Genomic DNA, 17,953 nt, shown 5'->3' with positions numbered 1-17,953 from the left:
CGGGCCAGTGCTCCTCTGAGTGTTGGTCCGAGCTAGAGAAAGTTGCAGGGCCACCTCGGGGAAACTTGAGGGCTGGTTTTACTTGTACATAGTGTTCATCCGGTGTTCCCTGAGAACGAGATATGTGCAGCTCCTATCGGGATTTGTCGGCACATCTTGGCGGTCTTGCTGGTCTTGTTTTACCATTGTCGAAATGTCTTGTAACCGGGATTCTGAGACTGATCGGTTCTTCCCGAGAGAAGGAATATCCTTCACTGATCATGAGAGCTTGTGATGGGCTAAGTTCGGACACCCCTGCAGGGTATAAACTTTTGAAAACCGTGCCCACGGTTATGTGGCAGATGGAATTTGTTAATATCTGGTTGTAGAGCACTTGACACTTGACTTAATTAAAACACATCAACCGCGTGTGTAGCTGTGATGGTCTCTTCTTGGCGGAGTCAGGGAAGTGAACATGGTTTGGGTTATGGTTGAATGTAAGTAGTTTCAGGATCACTTCTTGATCATTACTAGTTTGCGACCGTTTGCGTAGCTTCTCATCTTATTCTTGTATTCGTAAGTTAGCCACCATATCATGCTTAGTCGCTGCTGCAACCTCACCACTATCCATTCCATACCCATTAAGCTTTGCTAGTCTTAATACCCATGGTAATGGGATTGCTGAGTCCTCGTGACTCACAAGATACTACAAATACTTGCAGGTCCTGATGATACCAGTGCAGGTGATGCAATCGAGCTTAGTTGGGAGTTCGACGAGGTCCTTGGCCATTACTACGTGTCTTTTCCTGATGATCAGTAGTGGAGCCTGCTACGTCTTGAGCTTGCATTGGTTTTCCTTGAAGAGGAAAGGGTGATGCTGCAATAGTAGCGTAAGTATTTCCCTCAGTTTTGACAACCAAGGTATCAATCCAGTAGAGGCTCCTCAAAAGTCCCATGCACCTACACAAACAAACAAGGAACTCGCAACCAACGCAATAAAGGGGTTGTCAATCCCTTCACGGCCACTTGCCAAAGTGAGATCTAATAGAGAAAGTATGATAAGATAAATATATTTTTGGTATTTTATAATGTAGATGCAAAAAGTAAAGATGCAAATAAAAGTAGATTGGAAGAAAATATGATAAGAGATAGACCCGGGGCCATAGGTTTCACTAGAGGCTTCTCTCAAGATAGCATAAGTATTACGGTGGGTGTACAAATTATTGTCGAGCAATTGATAGAAAAGAGAATAATTATGAGATTATCTAGGCATGATCATGTATATAGGGATCACGTCCGCGATAAGTAGACCGACTCCTTCCTGCATCTACTACTATTACTCCACACATCGACTGACTACTGCCTGCATCTAGAGTATTAAGTTCATAAGAACAGAGTAACGCCTTAAGCAAGATGACATGATGTAGAGGGATAAACTCATGCAATATGATATAAACCCCATATTTTTATCCTTGATGGCAACAATACAATACGTGCCTTGCAACCCTTTCTGTCACTGGGTAAGGACACCGCAAGATTGAACCCAAAGCTAAGCACTTCTCCCATGGCAAGAAATATCAATCTAGTAGGCCAAACCAAACTGATGATTCGAAGAGACTTGCAAAGATAACTCAATCATACATAAAATAATTCAGAGGAGATTCAAATATTTCTCATAGATAAACTTGATCATGAACCCACAATTCATCGGATCTCGACAAACACACCGCAAAAAGTGTTTACATCGAGTAGATCTCCACAAGAGAGGGGGGAGAACATTGTATTGAGATCCAAAAAGGGAGAAGAAGCCATCTAGCTAATAACTATGGACACAAAGGTCTGTGGTAAACTACTCACAACTCATAGGAGGGGATATGGTGTCCATGTAGAAGCCCTCCGTGGTCGATTCCCCTTCCGACGGAGCACCGGCGAAGGCTCCAAAATGGGATCTCAGGGATACAGAAGTTTACGACGGTGGAAATTGTGTTTCGTTGGCTCCCTGGATGTTTTCGGGGTACGTAGGCTTATATAGGAGGAAGAAGTACATCGGTGGCCGCCCAAGGGGCCCACGAGATAGGGGGCACGCCCTACCCTCTCATGGCCGCCTTTGATGCTTCTTGACTTGCACTCCAAGTCCTCTGGATCACGTTCGTTCCAAAAATCACGCTCCCGAAGGTTTCATTCCGTTTGGACTCCGTTTGATATTCCTTTTCTTCGAAATACTGAAATAGGCAAAAAAACAGCAATACGGGCTGGGCCTCCGCTTAGTTGTTTAGTCCCAAAAAGGATATAAATGTGTAAAATAAAGCCCATAAACATCCAAAAAGGGTAATATAATAGCATGGAACAATAAAAAATTATAGATACGCTGGAGATGTATCAAGCATCCCCAAGCTTAATTCCTGCTCGTCCTCGAGTAGGTAAATGATAAAAACAGAATTTTTGATGTGGAATGCTACCTAGCATAATTCTCAATGTAATTTTCTTTATTGTGGCATGAATGTTCAGATCCAAATGATTCAAAATAAAAGTTCATATTGACATGAAAATGGTGATACTTCAAGCATACTAATCAAAGTAATCATGTCTTCTCAAAATAACATGGCCAAAGAAAGTTGTCCCTACAAAATCATATAGTCTGGCTGTTGCTCTATCTTCGTCACACAAAGTATTTAATCATGCACAACCCCGATTACAAGCCAAGCAATTGTTTCATACTTTCATAATCTCAAACCTTTTCAACTTTCACGCAATACATGAGCGTGAGCCATGGACATAGCACCATATGTGGAATAGAATGGTGGTTGTGGAGAAGACAAAAAAGGAGAAGATAGTCTCACATCAACTAGGCGTATCAACGGGCTATGGAGATGCCCATTAATAGATATCAATGTGAGTGAGTAGGGCTTGCCATGCAATGGATGCACTAGAGCTATAAATATATGAAAGCTCAACAAAAGAAACTAAGTGGGTGTGCATCCAACTCGCTTGCTCACGAAGACCTACGACATTTTGAGGAAGCCCATCATTGGAATATACAAGCCAAGTTCTATAATGAAAAATTCCCACTAGTATATGAAAGTGACAACATATGAGACTCTCTATCATGAAGATCATGGTGCTACTTTGAAGCACAAGTGTGGAAAAAGAGATAGTAGCATTGTCCCTTATCTCTTTTTCTCTCATTTTCTTTTTTTCTTTTTTTTCTTTTCTTTTTTTCTTTGGCCTTTTTTTGGCCTTTCTCTTTTTTTTTCTTTTTGTAAAGTCCGAAGTCTCATCCCGACTTGTGGGGGAATCATAGTCTCCACCATCTTTTCCTCACTGGGACAATGCTCTAATAATGAAAATCATCACACTTTTATTGATTTACAACTCAAGAATTACAACTCAAAGCTAGAACAAGATATGACTCTATATGAATGCCTCCGGCGGTGTACCGGGATATGCAATGAATCAAGAGCGACATGTATGAAGATTATGAAAGTGGCCTTGCCACAAATACGATGTCAACTACATGATCATGCAAAGAGCAATATGACAAAAGTAGTGCGTGTCATATGAACAGAACGGTGGAAAGTTGCATGGCAATATATCTTGGAATGGCTATGGAAATGCCGTAATAGGTAGGTATGGTGGTTGCTTTGAGGAAGGTATATGGTGGGTGTATGGTACCGGCGAAAGTTGCGCGGCACAAGAGAGGCTAGCAATGGTGGAAGGGTGAGGGTGCGTATAATCCATGGACTCAACATTAGTCAAAAGAACTCCTATACTTATTGCAAAAATCTAGAAATCATCAAAAACAAAGTACTACGCGCATGCTCCTAGGGGGATAGATTGGTAGGAAAAGACCATCGCTCATCCCTGACCGCCACTCATAAGGAAGACAATCAATAAATAAAATTGTGCTCCAACTTCATCACAAAGCGGTTCACCACACGTGCATGCTATGGGAATCACAAACTTCAACACAAGCATTTTTCATAATCACCTCAACTAGCATGACTTTAATATCACTACCTCCATATCTCAAAACAATTATCAAGCATTAAATTGATCATAGCATCCAATTCACTTTCTATGATAATTTTTATTATACCCAACTTGGATGCTCATCATTCTAGGACCAAATTTGTAACCATAGAAAATACCATGCTGTTCTAAAAGACTCTCAAAATAATATAAGTGAAGCATAAGATACTAGCAATTTCTTCAAAATTAAGCCACCACCGTGCTCTAAAAGATATAAGTGAAGTACTAGAGCAAAAACTATCAAGCTCAAAAGATATAAGTGAAGCACATAGAGTATTCTAGCAAATTCTAATCAAGTGGGCTTCTACCAAAAGGTGTGTACAGCAAGGATGATTGTGGTAAACTAAAAAGCAAAGACTAATATAATACACGACGCTCCAAGCAAAACGCATATCATGTGGCGAATAAAAATATAGCTCCAAGTAAAGTTACCAATGAACGAAGACGAAAGAGGGGATGCCTTCCCTGGGCATCCCCAAGCTTAGGCTTTTGGCTATCCTTGAATATCTTGGGGTGCCATGGGCATCCCCAAGCTTAGGCTCTTTCCACTCCTTATTCCATAGTCCATAAAAGCTTTACCCAAAACTTGAAAACTTCACAACACAAAACTCAACAGGAAATCTTATAAGCTCCGTTAGTGAAAGAAAACAAAACCACCACATAAGTTACTGTAATGAACTCATTCTTTATTTATTTTGGTGTTAAACCTACTGTATTTCAACTTCTCTATGGTTTATAAACTATTTTACTAGCCATAGATGCATCAAAATAAGCAAACAACACACAAAAAATAGAATCTGTCAAAAACAGAACAGTCTGTAACAATCTGTAACTAAAGCAAACTTATGGAACTCTAAAAATCCTACCAAAATAGTAAGTCCTGGAACATTTATATATTGATCAGCAGAAAAAAGAATCAACGCACAATCACGTTTTTGTGATTTAACAAAACTAAATTCATGCGTGCAAAGTTTCTGTTTTTCAGCAGAATCAAATCAACTATCATCATAGGTTATCCTATAGGTTCTACTTCGCACAAACACTAATTAAAAGATAAAAATACATCTAAACAGGAGGTAGATGCAAGATTTATTAATAAACAGGAGCAAAAACAAAAAACACAAAGAAAATTAGGTTGCCTCCCAACTAGCGCTATCGTTTAACGCCCCTGGTTAGGCATAAAAGCGAAGATAGATCTAAGTAGTGCCATCTTTGGCACTAAATTCATAAGTAGCTCGCATGATAGATTCATAAGGTAATTTGACTTTCTTTCTTGGAAAGTGCTCCATGCCTTTCTTTAATGGAAATTGGAATCTAATATTCCCTTCCTTCATATCAATAATCGCGCCAATCATTCTAAGGAAAGGTCTACCAAGAATAATAGGGCAAGAAAGATTGCAATCTATATCAAGAACGATAAAATCTATGGGCACCAAATTTCTATTTGCAACAATGAGAACATCATTGATTATTCCTATTGGCTTTTTAATGGTGGAATCCGCAAGGTGCAAATTTAAAGAGCAATCATTAAGATCATGGAAACCTAGAATATCACATAAAGTTTTCGGAATCGTGGAAACACTTGCACCCAAATCACACAAAGCAAAACACTCATAATCTTTAATTCTAATCTTTATAGTAGGTTCCAACTCATCATTAAGTTTTCTAGGTATAAAAACTTCCAAATTAAGTTTTTCATCATAAGATTGCATCAAGGCATCAACAATATGTTTGGTAAAAGCTTTATTTTGACTATAAGCATGAGGAGAATTAACAACGGATTGCAAAAAGGAAATACAACCTTCTAAAGAACAATTATCATAATTAAATTCCTTGAAGTCCGAGATAGTGGGTTCAATGCTATTTAAAGTCATGACCTCTCCAATCCCACTTTTACCAAATTTAGCATCTAGATCTAAAAACTCCGAATTTTCGGGACACCTTCTACGTAAAGTTGACTCATCTTCAATCCCATAATTATCAAGATTCATATTGCAAAACAAAGATCTAATAGGAGACGCATCAATAACTTTAAGATCTTCATCATTATTTTCATGAAAACTAGAAGAACATGCCTTTATAAAGCAATTTTTCTTAGCACGCAATCTAGCGGTTCTTTACTTGCACTCGTCAATGGAAATTCTCATTGCTTTGAGAGACTCATTGATATCATGCTTAGGGGAAGAAGATCTAAGTTTAAGAGAATCGACATCAAGCGAAAGTCTATCAACGTTCCTAGCCAAATCATCTACTTTGAGCACTTCTTCAAGCAAAGCATTAAAATTCTTTTGAGAAATCATAAATTCTTTCACACTATTCGCAAAATCAGAGGCCATCTTATTAAAATTACCATAGGAATTATTGTAGGAATTTCCATAATTATTAGAGGAATTACTAGGGAATAGTCTAGCATTAAAGTTTCCTCTATAAGCATTGTTTCCAAAACTATTCCTACCAACAAAATTCACATCCATAGGTTCATTATTATTCTCAATCAAAGTAGACAAAGGCATATCATTGGGATCAAGAGGAGTATTTTTAGTAGCAAACAATTTCATAAGTTCATCCATCTTTCCACTCAAAACATTGATTTCTTCTATAGCATGCACTTTTTTACTAGAAGATCTTTCGGTGTGCCATTGAGAATAATTAGCCATAATATTAGCAAGAAGTTTTGTAGCATCTCCTAACATGATTTCCATAAACGTGCCTCCCACGGCCGAATCTAAGAGATTTCTAGAAGCAAAGTTCAAACCGGCATAAATTTTTTGTATGTTCATGCATAAATTCAAACCATAAGTAGGGCAATTGCGAATCATCAATTTCATTCTTTCCCAAGATTGGGCAACATGCTCATGATCAAGTTGTTTAAAATTCATAATATCGTTCCTAAGAGTGATAATCTTAGCGGGAGGAAAATACCTAGAGATAAAAGCATCTTTGCACTTGTTCCAAGAATCAATACTATTTTTAGGCAAAGACAAAAACCAAACTTTAGCATGATCTCTAAGTGAAAACGGAAACAACTTCAATTTAACAGTATTGTTATCCGTATCTTTCTTCTTTTGCATATCACACAAATCAACAAAGTTGTTTAGATGAGTAGCGGCATCTTCACTAGGAAGGCCGGCGAATTGATCTTTCATAACAAGATTCAGCAAAGCAGTATTGATTTCGCAAGACTCAACATCATTAAGAGGAGCAATCGAAGAACTAAGGAAATCATTATTATTGGTATTCGGGAAATCACACAATTTCGTATTATCTTGCGCCATGGCAACAAGTAATCCAACACACAAGCAAACAGAAAAAGGCAAGCGGAAAGAGAGAGGAGGAGGTTGGGAAAGAGAGGGCGAATAAAACGGCAAGGCTGAAGTGGGGGAGAGGAAAACGAGAGGCAAATGGCAAATAATGTAAATGCGAGGGAGATGAGTTTGTGATGAATACTTGGTATGTCTTGACTTGAGCAAAGACCTCCCCGGCAACGGCGCCAGAAATCCTTCTTGCTACGTCTTGAGCTTGCGTTGGTTTTCCTTGAAGAGGAAAGGGTGATGCAGCAATAGTAGCGTAAGTATTTCCCTCAGTTTTGAGAACCAAGGTATCAATCCAGCAGGAGGCTCCTCAAAAGTCCCACGCACCTACACAAACAAACAAAGAACTCGCAACCAATGCAATAAAGGGGTTGTTAATCCCTTCACGGCCACTTGCGAAAGTGAGATCTAATAGAGATAGTATGATAAGATAAATATATTTTTGGTATTTTATAATGTAGATGCAAAAAGTAAAGATGCAAATAAAAGTAGATTGCAAGCAAATATGATAAGAGATAGACCCGGGGGGGCATAGGTTTCACTAGAGGCTTCTCTCAAGATAGCATAAGTATTATGGTGGGTGAACAAATTACTGTCGAGCAATTGATAGAAAAGAGAATAATTGTGAGATTATCTAGGCACCATCATGTATATAGGCATCACGTCCGCGACAAGTAGACCGACTCCTGCCTGCATCTACTATTATTACTCCACACATCGACCGACTCCTGCCTGCATCTTGAGTATTATGTTCATAAGAACAGAGTAATGCCTTAAGCAAGATGACATGATGTAGAGGGATAAACTCATGCAATATGATATAAACCCCATCTTTTTATCCTTGATGGAAACAATACAATACGTGCCTTGCAACCCTTTCTGTCACTGGGTAAGGACACCGCAAGATTGAACCCAAAGCTAAGTACTTCTCCCATGGCAAGAAAGATTAATCTAGTAGGCCAAACCAAACTGATAATTCGAAGAGACTTGCAAAGATAACTCAATCATACACAAAAGAATTCAGAGGAGATTCAAATATTACTCATAGATAAACTTGATCATAAACCCACAATTCATCGGATCTCGATAAACACACCGCAAAAAGAGTTTACATCGAATAGATCTCCACAAGAGGGGGGAGAACATTGTATTGAGATCCAAAAAGAAATAAGAAGCCATCTAGCTAATAACTATGGACCCGAAGGTCTGTGGTAAACTATTCACAACTCATCGGAGGGGCTATGGTGTTGATATAGAAGCCCTCCGTGGTCGATTCCCTCTCCGGTGGAGCGCCAGCGAAGGCTCCAAGATGGGATCTCGCCGATACAGAAGGTTACGGCGGTGGAAATTGTGTTTCGTTGGATCCCTGGATGTTTTTGGGGTACATAGGCTCATATAAGAGGAAGAAGTACGTCGGTGGCCGCCCGAGGGGCCCACGAGACAGGGCGGCGCACCCTATAGGGGGGCGCGCCCTACCCTCTCGTGGCCGCCTAGGCTGCTTCTTGACTTGCACTCCAAGTCCTCTGGATCACGTTCGTTCCAAAAATCACGCTCCCGAAGGTTTCATTCCGTTTGGACTCCGTTTGATATTCCTTTTCTTTGAAATACTGAAATAGGCAAAAAAACAGCAATACGGGCTGGGCCTCTGGTTAGTAGGTTAGTCCCAAAAATGATATAAATGTGTAAAATAAAGCCCATAAACATCCAAAAGGGGTAATATAATACCAAGGAACAATAAAAAATTATTGATACATTGGAGACGTATCAGAGCCCAGTTGGGACGATCGGGGATCTAGCATTGGAGACGAACCTATGTGTGTACTCTAGATGTTGTATGATTTATTTAAGTACTTGTGTGAAGTGGCGATTGTAAGCTAACTCTTTATCCTTTCTCGTTCATTACATGGGATTGTGTGAAGATGACCCTTCTTGCGAAACAACCACAATGCAGTTATGCCTCTAAGTCGTGCCTCGACACGTGGGAGATATAGCCGCATCGTGGGCGTTACAAGTTAGTCTAGAACAAAAAAAGTTTTGAGTCCTAGGATTATATATATCGGAGAGTAGGATTCTTTTTACTACTCAGTACCTTCGTCGCTCTGGTGAGGTCTCCTAACGTAGATGTTTTGTCTTTCCTCTCCTCAAATTCAAGAAATTTTTTTAGGATCATGCGGCTATCTTGGGATCGTTCCGATATTCTTGTGACGAGACCATTGTTCTTGGTGCCTCCGGACATTTAGGGGTTGTGGCAGTCTCCCAGGGAGTTGAGCTCCGAGGTGTTGTCATCACAATTTTATCGTTGCAGTTCTAGAATACCTGAGTTTCTCCAACATAGAAAATCTCTTTTATGCAGTTGTTGGTGAGATAACCTCGACGCCACCCACTATTGGGGCGGAGTTCGGGAGTATTGCCATAGATTGTATAACGGATGCTTTTTGAAGGTTGAGGTACATGATTTTTGGAGTTTTCTTGGTTATGTGTTGACGGATGGATACAACTGGATGTAGATATTGTTAGTTTTGGGTGAGATATATATTGCTTCCCCTGTATCCCCAACACCAGATTGCATAACCAGAAAGTTTTGGGAGTTTTATAGGTGGAAATTCAAGTAGCTCTAATTTTTTTTCCTTTCCGACAAATGCATGATATGCGATTGGGGTTCGACGTCTAGTGGTCCGCCTATCCATGGTCGTTTTTACAGTGGTCTCGTTGTGTCTTAATGAGTCCTTGGCTATGATGATTCGGGGACGCTTCGTATGTCATGTGCACTGCCTTGTACATGATGGTGTTGTACGATCGAGCCCGTGTGGGCCCCACCATGAAAACTTCGAACGAAATCTCTATCATATGTTTGTTTCTGGCTTATTCTACAAGCCAATCCTTTGTTTTGTTTTATTTGTGGTATTCGAGTTGCTTCGATGCCAAGTGTTGATCCATACCTTCCCTAAATGGTGTTCTCATATTTCTATGGGAGTGCCGATCCTTCTTGATCATTGAGGTTGTCATGTTAATTCTTTTCCAACCGGCGTGCTTCTCTTCAAGTGGATCTGATCATTTCAACATCCACAAGATCAATTTTAAGTTGTTCTCAACCGTATCCATTCCATCTGCCCCAAGTTGCCTTTGTTTTCCTGCCCTCCCACCCATTTTCTTCAAGGACTTAGATTTATTAATCAAGTATCATTTTATTGATGGAAAGTCTCTCGATTCTTTTCCGTCAATGTTCTTATCCGATGATTCTCAGGAAGATACTAACGGAGCTTCAAGTTTATTATTCTTCGTCTCTTTTCTTCTCCGGTGGATTTAACTCAAGCTTAGGTGTTGATCATATCCCTTTCCTCATTTCAAATGCTATCCCATGCCGATGCATCTCAAAATCGTTCACCTCTCTCTATTCATATCTGGAGTGCTAGAGATATCTTAGAAGAATCATGTTTCCATTCTTAATCCGTTCGAGTTATTTCAAGGTTTTTCTCTCATTCAAGCTATTTAATTCTACCAGTGCAATCTCTATTTCAAGCAATCATTCAACGGTGTTTCCTTTTGAGTGGGCCCTAACCCACATGTGTTTTTCCAGGATCTTACCTGACTCTTCTAATTTTCCCGGAGCCATTTCCCAAATTCTTTTTGAAGTTTGACGTAAGAATGAATTTCATCAGTCAGATGTCTTCTTCAAGATCACTTTCAAATTCTTTTGATCATTGGTTCAAACTTTCTATTCTTCATTCCGGAGTGCCTCAACAATTCATGGTGGTTCTCATCATCATTCTCAATATTTGAATACCGAAGAAGGATTTCTCTTAAATCTTGCTCCATTCTCTTCAAGATTCATGGTTCTAGCTTGATGCCATCCTCTGATAATTGTTCTCGATTGTGAAAATTCTTTTCAAGCATCCGATGCATTTCAGGAGTTGCTTCCTTTCTTGATCATCCGAAGGCCATCATTTCTGATTATTACTCATTCTCAGCTTTGAGCTCTCATTCTCCAAATCTTACCGGTGCATCGTTCAAGTATTCTCTAGTCAGTTCATGATCTCTTTGTTCTCATGTATCTAAATCCCCGGTGAATTGTGCCTTTGCTACTTTCATTTTCAATTCTTACGGTGGTTCGTTCAAGATTTCACTTCCTTCGTTATCATATCAATTCATTCGTTGTTTCCAATCACGCTGGTGGTTCCATCAATACCTTCTCAAGTTTGCGCTATATCACTCTTAATCCTTTCTACGAGAATAAGTAGTATGCCAAATCCGTTGCTTGTCATCAATTTAAATTGGTGAAGGATACGCATAACATAATTCTTATTACTGTTTCATCCAAGTGATCTAGTTTCTTCTTTCCAGAGTTGTTCATCATGTCACATTCCTCGGCTCGAGATGCTTCATCTTTTCTTTTCTGGAGTTCCATGTTTTCCGCATTATCTCGTCAGGAAGCTCCATCTAAATCATCGCAAGGCTTCACCTTGTGTTTTCAACTTATCTTTCTTTCTATCATCCTTTTATTATCGGAGTTCTTCATGGAGGCTCTACATGGTGGTTCGTCAAGGATTCTTTTAATTCCTCAATTGTTCTTCAAGTTTTCTCTCAAAGTTATGATCCGCCTAGCTATACTCAAAATTAAACAGGGTGCTCAACACATGTTTTGTTTTGAGGAGTTCAAGTATTCTTCATCTTGCATTCCGAAGTGCAATTCTTTCTACCTTATCTTTTGAGGTGGCGTTATATAGTTCTTGACAACTTCCATTCATGTTTCGTGATTCACATATTGTCAAGAATGAGCTATTTTAAATCCATCAATCTATTCTTTGGAGTTATCTTAGTAAAGTTTTCACCTAAAGCCTTCCCTAAGGAATGTTGCTAATTGTGGTGCTTATCAATGATCCAAGTTATCTCTTTATCACCTCGGTGGAAGAAGCTTTCTCTCTTTCGTGGATCCCAATTCTAATCATTTGTTTTCCGTTGTTGGCAAAAGCTCACTTCAAATTGTTGAGATGTTTTCATAAGCCATTTGAAGCATATCATTTCATTGTTGAATTTCTACAAATCCGTTCAAGCTTTCTTCGTAAGGATATTTTTTTTCAAATTCAGTTATGGTAGAAGTTGTCCTTTTCTTCTCCGTTCTTTTATTTCCAATGATCTAGCTTTTATTCTATCATTCCGGAGGCATGGTGAGGTTGCTCTCGTTGACCCATCATCTCATTTTGTCAAGATCGTGTTCTTTCATTTGCTTATTCATCGAACAGGAGTGTCGTGTCCTCCATTCAAGTTCTCTCATCTTATTGAGTGTTGCCTCTCCTTTCTACCGGAGTGCTGCCTGAATTCTTTCATTCTCATTCATTGTCTACCCGTTTACACCTGAATGGTTTCAATTCTTTCTTCTCCCCCGTGTTCTTTTCATGTCTTTGCATCCTCTAAGGTTCTTTAGTTTCACCTGTTTGTCAAAGAATGAACTTTGTTTTACCTCTTCCTTCTCCGTTTCTCTCAGGTGCCATCCCTAGGATCTCGGGTCGAGATCCTCTTTTAATGGAGGAGTGTTGTGACGCCCCGAGACCGACGCTGCAGAAGACATCCAGCTATTCCGAGTTTCATCGTGCGATGTATTTGTTTGTTGCTTTCTTCTTAGCATCATTTGCATTGCATCATGTCATCATTCCATCATATCATTAATTTTATAACTCTTTTAAATAAATTTAATGGATCTTCGTTCCATTTAAATCGAGGGAAGGGTGACTTCTCTTTATAACATATCATCCAAATATTATGGAGCTATTATAAAATATTCCATTGATGTGGAATTACCTTTGACACACTTGCAAAATAATTCCCGTTGCTCCATTCAAATCCTCACATGCCTTTGTTATCTCACTTCTTGACCTCAAACTTTGTCCATAAATTCTTTCATCACTTTCCCGAGCTCCATCCTAATTTCTCAACATTTTTTGGACCTTTAAAACGCCCACTTCTTATTCAAACCCATTTGAATTTAATTCAAATGAGTTCGAATCCAATCTTCACCCATGCTCACTTTCTAGTTTTCTTGGTTCAAGCTCATTTTTATGAGTCCAGGAAAATTGTCCTCGTGCTCAAACTACTTTCCCTAACCCCTCTTCATTTTCCTTCTCTCTAATGCTTTTCTGTTAAAAAATAAGAGGGAGAGAGAAGAGAGTCCAGCCCACCTGGGCCTCCCAGCAGCCCAGCCAGGCAGGCCCATCTGACCCCCTTGTAACCCTAGCCCGACCTCCACCTCACTCCCATCAATCTCCATCTCTCCCTTGATCCTGTCCTGTGCGCCGTCAGAGAGAGAGAGAGAGAGAGAGAGCCGCACTCGATCCCCTCTGCCTGCTCCTCCCCTCGCCGATCTGCCCGAGCGCTCTGTTCCTGTCATTGCTCGCCTTCCTGCCAGGCCTCGCCGGAGCTGCTTGCCGGACCCCACCGCTCTGCCGCTGCAAGAGCCAGCAACTGCAGCCACCGAGGCGCTGCCTCCTCTGCTCGAGCACCCGAGGCCCCGCGAGCCTCCTGCTCTCCCACATCTGCCTCTCCGCCCTGCTCTCCTCGCCGGCCTCCTCGTCTACCCGGCGCCGCCGCCTCGCCAGCTCCACCGTCGGATCTCGCCTCCATCAGGGCCGGCAATAGCAACAGCTACACCCTCCCCGATTCCATCTCATGCTCGCCTCCGACCCGATTCACTGCCGCCGCCATCCGTCGCGCCTCCACGTGGTACCCCTTGCCACACCTCTCCGAGTAGGAGCTCCGCCTCCCCTGCTTCGCGCTAAGGCCGACGCCGACCACTTTGTCCTTTGCCGCCCTGCTGCCGCTGTAGTCCAGCCGCGCCTTTGCTTCGCATCTGTGACCTTCTATCGTCATCCCCATGGACTCGGGCGCGTCCCTCATGTGGCCTTTGCCTCGAGCTGTTGTCACGGTACCTACCTGAACAGGAGCAATTTTGGATCGCCGAGCCCCCTTCGGATTCATCAAGACCCTCACGTGCGACTACAGCCGGTGATGCGTCAAGTACTTATGGCGAAGACCCGAACTTCTAGGGCCTGTGTACCACTACCTCGCCGTGTACAACTACCGTCGACCCCAAGTTACTCGGATTCGTCAAGTTCCTGTCCGATACATGCACCACTACTTCCACTACCGTCGTCGTGTGCCAATACTTCCACGATGACCGTCCCCACAACGTCTACTTCCTCTACACCGCTCCAAACTCGAACCGCCCCAAAAATGCACGCTTCGAAGGTATAACCCTGAGACGACCGACCATGATTGAATGCATGACTTGTATGGGATGCTCGCATTTGCACCATGCTCGACTTGTTCCATGCACGTCCCTCATTTTCCTTGCCACCGTCAAGTGGGAACCCGGTTACCGGGATCGCACCACCATCTCTAGCATGTTCCACACATCCACACTTTCTTTTGCACCAGCATCTCAACGAGTTGCCGGATCATCGGAATGTTGACGTGGCACCATTTCCGTTGTCGTTACCATGGCACCCCATTTGTTCCGCCACGGTGACAAATGTTTCATATCATGCTCATGTCAACATTTTCATAAAATGGCATAAAACTTGCATATGTCATCCGCATCATGTTAACAACATTTAAAATGTTTAAAATTGTTGTTTGCTTTAAAATTGCTAAATGACATGGGGTTTTTCCGAAATTGTTGTTTGTTGTTCCAGCCTCATTTAAACTTTCCTAGATAGGTAGTTTTATTATGCTTCACCTCTTTCCATGTTTAACAATATTTAATATTATTGTGTATCTAAACGAAAGCGAACTAAGTAACTCGAATATGGTGTTTCGTCGATATGAAACTCGTTGCATATTGAGCTCCACTTAACTTGTAGTATTGTTTGTTGCACTTTGCCATGCCATGCCTCATTAAACCGGACATGCATCATACATGGTTGTGCATCGTGCCATGTTTATGTAATGGTTGTTTACCATGTTGTTTGCTTCTTTCCGGTTTGCTTTTCACGTTAGCTTCGGTTTCGTTCTGGAGTTGTGAGGATTCGTTTGACTATGTCCATTTGCCTTCGTCATGGATTCGGTATTCTTCCTTGCGGGATTTTAGGCAAGATGACCATTACCCTCGATATCACTTCTATCTTTGCTTGCTAGTTGCTTCGTTCTATCTCTATCCTGCGCTACCTATCACTTGTTTAGCATGCCTCCCATATTGCCATGTCATTCCTCTAACCCACCTTCCTAGCAAACCGTTGTTTGGCTAAGTTACCGCTTTTGCTTAGCCCCTCTTATAGCGTTGTTAGTTTCAGGTGAAGTTGAAGATTGCTCCATGTTGAAACATGTTTATGTTGGGATATCACAATATCTCTTATTTAATTAATGCATCTATATACTTGGTAAAGGGTGGAAGGCTCGGCCTTATGGCTGGTGTTTTGTTCCACTCTTGCGGCCTTAGTCTCCGTCATACCGGTGTTATGTTCCTTGATTTTGCGTTCCTTACGCAGTCGGGTTTATGGGAACCCCTTGACAGTTCGCTTTGAATAAAACTCCTCCAGCAAGGCCCAACCTTGGTTTTACATTTGCTTAACAACCTATAACTTTCCCTTGGGTTTTTGTGACCTATCGGGATTTGTCGGCACATCTGGGTGGTCTTGCTGGTCTTGTTTTACCATTGTCGAAATGTCTTGTAACCGGGATTCCGAGATTGATCGTGTCTTCCCGGGAGAAGGAATATCCTTCGCTAATCGTGATAGCTTGTGATGGGCTAAGTTGGCACACCCCTGCAGGGTATAAACTTTTGAAAGCCGTGCCCGTGGTTATGTGGCAGATGGGAATTTGTTAATATCCGGTTGTAGAGCACATGAAACTTGACTTAATTAAAACGCATCAACTGCGTGTGTAGCCGTGATGGTCTCTTCTCGGCGAAGTCCGGGAAGTGAACACAGTTTGGGTTATGGTTGAACGTAATTAGTTTCAGGATCACTTCTTGATCATTACTAGTTTGCGACCGTTTGCGTAGCTTCACATCTTATTCTTGTATTCGTAAGTTAGCCACCATATCATGCTTAGTCGTTGCTGCAACCTCACCACTATCGTTTCCATACACATTAAGCTTTGCTAGTCTTGATACCCATGGTAATGGGATTGTTGAGTCCTCATGACTCACAAGATACTACAAACAGTTGCAGGTCCCGATGATACCAGTGCAGGTGATGCAACCGAGCTCAGTTGGGAGTTCGACGAGGTCCTTGGCTGTTACTACGTGTCTTTTCCTGAGGATCAGTAGTGGAGCCCAGTTGGGACGATCGGAGATCTAGCTTTTGGGGTTGTCTTCTTTCTTTTTGGATTTGTCCGTAGATGGACCTATGTGTGTACTCTGGATGTTGTATGATTTATTTAAGTACTTGTGTGAAGTGGCGATTGTAAGCCAACTCTTTATCCCTTTCTCATTCATTACATGGGATTGTGTGAAGATGACCCTTCTTGCGAAATAACCACAATGCGGTTATGCCTCTAAGTCGCGCCTCGACACGTGGGAGATATAGCCACATCATGGGCGTTACAACCTGTGGGGACCCGGACTCATAAGTCGTGATCACCAAATGCACGTGTACAGTGATCCCAGAGATAAATGCTCACTGAACACACAGAAGCTGAATAACAAGAGTCTTACATCCATACATACCGTTTTACACAAGTAGGACCATTATGGTCAAGTCTTGAGTGTATCATCGCAGCGGAAATCTTCAATAACAACTTGGACCCATGCCATCTGCCTGAGCCCTACAGGCATTCTGACTGGCAAACATCCTAGTTCGCATGTTCGTCTCCAAAGAACTCTTCTTTGAACTCCGATTCTTCCATGCCTGGCCAATTAAATAACCAGTGGCAAGCCAATGAGTACTTTGAATGTACTCGCAAGCAACCCATGTTTTGGTTCAAGATGTAACAATGCATGATATAGGTAATTTATTTTTGCAGAAAGCCAGTTTTGAGTGCAATGACATGTTCAACAACGTGTAAGACATGCATCAGGAGAATTCAAGTAACCATAAGGACAGGTTACAGATATCAACATAAATAGAGTGGGCGCCAACCCAACTCAATCATGTCAAGTCCTTTGACTTGACCCAAGTAGTTTTATCAACTCACACACACGGTTGTAAAACTCTGGACATAGTTTAAGCAGCACCGCCCAACTGTCCTTGACCGTGGACACGGCTATTCGAATAGTTTTACACTCTGCAGAGGTTGCACACTTTACCCACAAGATCCGGGGAACTTTCGTGTCATCCACGACCCGCAATACCTCAAGTACCCGGGGTAAGCACCCGATCACTATCTTTCCCTAGATGACACTAACATGGAGTCCACTCGATTGGAAGTAACCCCCGTGCCTAACATTTCACATCATAAAGTTGTGGAGCCTCGCTCCCATATTCATCACATACCACAAGCACGGGGTACCAAAGGTGTGTCCGGTGCCCTGTGAAAATAGTCATGGCCGCCCTACCTGGCACGACCCCGTCCTAAGAGAGCGCACCAACAACTCTCTCGTCACTATTAATGCGGGCTCCAAGCTAGTATCGGTCTAGGTAATCAATAATGCCCTTTCCCATATATGGGTAGAGTGGTTGCGTAGGTAAGGTTGGGACAGTTGA

This window comes from Triticum dicoccoides, chromosome 1B (assembly GCF_002162155.2).
Source record: "Triticum dicoccoides isolate Atlit2015 ecotype Zavitan chromosome 1B, WEW_v2.0, whole genome shotgun sequence".
Lineage (NCBI taxonomy): Eukaryota > Viridiplantae > Streptophyta > Magnoliopsida > Poales > Poaceae > Triticum > Triticum dicoccoides.
The sequence above is the reverse complement of the archived record's forward strand: the minus strand, read 5'-3'. Positions refer to the sequence as shown.